Consider the following 5,280-nt stretch of genomic DNA (forward strand, 5'->3'; position numbering starts at 1 on the left):
CAAATATATTCATCACTGTATACAATTTTCTTTTCATGTTCAATAATATCTAGTGATTGGTTTGCATGGTTTAGGAAGAATGACTGTTCTTTAATTTTTTTTTTTTTACAAAATAAAATACGTATATTTAAACACAATTACATTAACACAGATTATTATATCATGGATCTTAAGAAACAGATTAAGTGACTCCCACTGGAGAAGTGGAATGGAAAATATGCTGAGACAAATAGGAAATTTATTCTATACTTTATCCCATTTTGTATGGCTTTCATCTTTACTATTTAGTAGTATCTATTACATTTCAATTTTTCTTTAAAATTAGCATTATATTAAAATTGTGTGTATTATGCAACTAAAATTTATAAAGAAAGCCTTATATACCATTAAATATTTTATATAGCATAATAAAAAGAATAACTTAACTGGCAAGCATAACAAAAACAATATACCCTCTTAAAATAAGTAAAATATAAAATGCATAAATTGGTGAAAAAACAGTGTAACTATATAAATATGTCCTCACAATTTGTTACATCTCATTAGTTCTTCAATAAAGGCATTACACCATTCTAGGTGATGTGAAAAGACATTATAGACTTTACATTGTACCATGGAGAGAAATGGTTATTAATAATACAATTGTAGACCTACATTATTTAATTATACAGTTGTATTATTTAATTATAATTATCATAAGTTCTTTGATGGAGAGGAAATCAGAATCAGATGTAAGAAGACTTCAGCATTCCAAGAAGGATGTCAAATGACCCCCTTCATGGTGGATTATGCACTTACGTACTATGAGATATGTTTCATCTTCAGAGATTCCTTGTTTGTGTATCAATTGTAGATTTTTGGTTTGCAGTTATTCTGAAGTTTTGATGTAAGGGTCTATATGTATATGAGATTGTTTTAAGTTGTTGTTCTCTTAATTGAAAGTTCATCTCCAGTGTCCTGAATTTGTACCCACCTCTTCCCATGATTTCTGATTTTGGTGGTATAAATGTGCATGGATGATTTCATATCTTTACTGTATATACACCTTTACTGGTGAGCCTTGTCATTTGTGGAAATTTTATTTCCTGTTGCAACCTTTTCTTTTCTGCCTAGAGAAGTTCCTTTAGTATTTGTTGTAAGCCTGGTTTAGTGTTGCTGAATTCTCTCAGCTTTTGCTTATCTGAGAAGGTTTTGATTTCTCCTTCAAATCTGAATGAGAGCCTTGTTGGGTAGAGTAATCTTGGTTGGAGTTTTTTCCCTTCATCACGTTAAGTATATGGTGCCAGTCCCTTCTGGCCTGCATAGTTTCTGCTGAAAAATCTGCTGATAAACTTATTGGGGTTGCCTTGTATGTTACTTGTTTCTTTTCCCTAGCTGCTCTCAAAATTTTCTTTTTGTCTTTCATTTTGGTCAGTTTGATTAATATGTGTCTCGGGGTGTTCCTCCTTGGGTTTATTTTATATGGTACTCGTTGTGCTTCCTGGATTTGAGTGAGTGGTTCCTTTCCCATGTCAGGGAAGTTTTTGGCTATTATAACTTGGAATATTTTTTCTGTCCCCTTCTCTCTCTGTTCTCTTTCTGGAACCCCTATAATACAGAGGTTGTCCCAGATTTCTCTGAGACTCTCTTCATTCGTTTTCAGTCTTTTTTCTCTTTTCTGTTCTGTATTCGTAATTTCTTTTAATCTGTCCTCCACCTCGCTTATTCATTCTTCTGCCTCCTTTATTCTGCTGTTAGCTGCTTCTAGTGAATTTTTTATTTCAGTTATTGTATTTTGCATATCTTCTTGTTTAAGTTTTATATCTTGTATCTCTTTGGTCAGTGTTTCCTGTAAGTGGTCCATCTTTGCCTCCAGTTTATTCCCAATGTCTTGCATCATCTTTAGCATCAACAGCCTAAAGTCTTTTTCCTGGAGGCTAAGAATCTCCTCCTCACTTAGCTGATTTTCTGGGCTTTTTCCTTTCTCCCTCATATGAGTTATAGTTCTCTGTCTTTTCATTTTTATAGGTTTTTGGTGTGGTGACCTTTTTACAGATAATAGAATTGTAGTCTCTCTTACTTCTGCTGTCTGACCCCTGTGGCTTAAGTCAATATGGGGGCTTGCAGTAGGCTTCCTGATGGGAGGGGCTGATGCCTGCCCCCTGGTAGGTGAAGCTGATTCTAATCCCTCTGGTAGGTGGGGCTTAGCCTCTGGATGGGATTAGAGGCAGCTGTGTGCCTGAGGGGTCTTTAGGTAGCCTGTTTACTGAGGGGTGGGGCTGTGATCCCACCTGGATTGTTGTTTGTCCTAGAGCTTCTCAGCAGCTGACTGAAAGGTGGGGCCAGATTTTCCCAAAATGGCCACCTCCAGAGAAAGGCACTTCTGCTGAATATTCCAGAGAGCTTTACTTCCAATGTCCTTCCCTCACAACAAGCCACGTTCACCTGTTTTCCCAGGATGTCCTCTAAGAATTGTAGTCAGGTTTGACTCAGATTCCCATGGAGACTTTGCTTTGCCCTGGGACCCAGTGCATGTGAATTTCCGTGTGCACCTTTTAAGAATGGGGTCTCCATTTCCCCAGTCCCATGGAGCTCCTGCACACAAGCCCCACTTGCCTTCAATGCAAGATGCTGCAGGGGCTCTTTCTCCCAGTGCCAGATCCCTACATGTGAGTTTTTGATGTGGGGCTCAGAACTCTCACTCCTGTAGGTGAGCCTCTGTGAACCAGTTAGTTTCCAGTCTGTGGGACTTCCCACCCAGGAGGTATGGGGTTGTTTATAGCATGAAGTCAACCCTCCCACCCCTTGATGTGGCCTCCTCTTTTTCTTCTGGGGTAGGATCTCTTTTTTAAGGTTTCTAGTCCATTTGAGTGAAGATTGTTCAGCCTTTAGTTGTGAATTTTGTTGTTTTTAGGAGAGAAGTTGAGCTCCAGTCCTTCTATTCGACCCTCTTAATCCCCAGTTTGGGGTTATTATTCTTATCTGACTACTGGTTATAATAAAATGTTGAAAATAAAAATGTTATAAATGCTAATTTTTACCACACAAAATTTCATAATTTTTCCATCAAAACACACTTAAGCATGATAAACAAATTTAAACCAAGAAATCTAATTTAATAACAGAGATAGATGGAGGGATCATGATGGTGGAGTAGAGGGATGTGGAGTTCACTTCTTCCAAGATATACATAAGGATATATCTACAAATGGAGTAATCCTCACAGGACACCTACTGAACACTGGAAGGACTAAATCACATGAAATTATAAGAGGAATCTCCATGTAACTGAGTAGAATGAAAGGGGAAAAAAAGGATGTAGAAGCAGCTTGAAACCCATGCTCCTTGGAGGGATCTGAAGGAGAGGAGGGGTTGCCACACCTGGGGGAGTCCCTTCACCAATAGAGGGGTCACCTGGGACAGGAAAGGAACTTTAAAGGATCAGAGGAAAGCACAACAGCTTGTTTGTGTCAAGCAGGACAGAATGAGACATACACCAATAGTCAATGCAAATGCCATGCATTCCAAGTCTGAGACACATATCCACAGATAGAGTTGGGAACTGAGTGCTTGCTGAGACCAGCTCAGCAGGATGGGGCTGAAGAACAGGTGCTGTGGAACTTAAGGAAAAAAATTAACATAAAACAAGACACAGAGACATTTATCTTAAGTAAAGGTGGGAACCAGGGGACTCAAGGTCTCAGGGACCAAGAACACCACCTCAAGAAACCACACTGCTTTTATTGTGCTCTTGAGGATTATGTCAAGTGAGGAGGGGGTTGTAGGTGCAGGATATAGGGGTTTTTATGTTATTTTAAAAGTCACATAGCTGGTTGTTGATTAAGCTTTTATTCTGATCTTTAGGCATTTAACAATCATTAGCATTTGAGGAAGCTTGGTGTCAGCTATCTAAGCATAGCATTCTAGAGAATCACCATTGTGCCTCTGCAGATGGCCTGCCTATCTGCAGCAACCCAGCATGCCTAGGTTTTTCACTTTGGTTCTTCTTGCTAATGCATATCCTGCTAACAAGCCCCTCATAAATCCCTTGGGACCATGAGGCTCCTCTTTCTTTTATTCTTAAGAGGATGTAACATGCTGTGCAAATGGTGTGCCAATCTGCACAGGTCCAGTGTGCCTAGACCAATGCAATATGTCTCCATTCAGCTGACCCTATGAATAACTTATGCCTTTAGGTCTTTGTTCTTAAGCTTAAGTCATTTACCAGCACTGTGACTATTTTTCAAGCAAGAACATGGGCTAAAGTAAAGCAGGATGAGATGGAGTTTTCAGCAAAGAGGCTAAGAAAATATTGTAGAAACATGTCTCACAACAGGTGCTGGAGTTTGGGGCTTGGAGAACAGACCTGGGGATCAGATTGCTGTTCATTATGCAAGACAGCCTGGAGGAGTAGGAGGGTTGAATTCTGCAACCAAGAATATTCACAGAGGAGGCCTGAGTCACCACAGAGGTCAAGAGCCATTGTTAGGTGGCATGTGAGGGGTGGTGATTCCATTATAACTGCCTTCTCCACCCAGGCCCTGCATATGTTGTGTATGAGAGAGGCTCCAATCTCAGCTGTACTGCACTCAGAAAGAAGAACTGAATTATCTCCTCCTAGCTTCACAAATCACAGATTCACACCTCCATTTACAGCCTTATAAATTCAGTACTGGAGACCATCCAAATGGACAATGGGTGCTCCCACAGCTGAAAGGGGTCTAGCTTTAGCATCTATGGGCTTTGTGTCTGTATACATGTGGGGATTGGAGGAGGCAAGAATCTGACCTCCCTCCTTAACTCCCATAGTGGGTCCAGGTACATGGATACTATAGCTTTAGGTCCTGACCTAAATGAAACTGCACTACTGGCTAGGTGAAAACAATACCTGAAAGACACCTTTGTTAAAGTGGGATGTATAGCAGTGCCAATAACAATGTAGTTTGTGAGCCTGCACCATGGGTGAAAAGTGACACAACTGAGCACACTCACAGGTGATCATCTCCAGCCACAATCCATCATATCTGACACCATAGATAAGAAACACAGCTCAGAATCAGATCTGGAAGTTATATTACAACAAATAGCAACTAGACATTGCCTTTTACAAGGCTGAGACAACCACAAAGCTAATAGGAGGCCTTGCTCAATATCTAGTATATGCCCTGGTTACCACAACTTTAGTAACATCTCCTATCAATGGAAAAATGGCCATCACAGACTGATGAAAGTTGTGGCAGTCATCCAAACTAAAAACAGCTCTTACACTGATAAATAAATAAGTAAGCAATCTAAACCACT

Source organism: Phacochoerus africanus, chromosome 4 (assembly GCF_016906955.1).
Source record: "Phacochoerus africanus isolate WHEZ1 chromosome 4, ROS_Pafr_v1, whole genome shotgun sequence".
Lineage (NCBI taxonomy): Eukaryota > Metazoa > Chordata > Mammalia > Artiodactyla > Suidae > Phacochoerus > Phacochoerus africanus.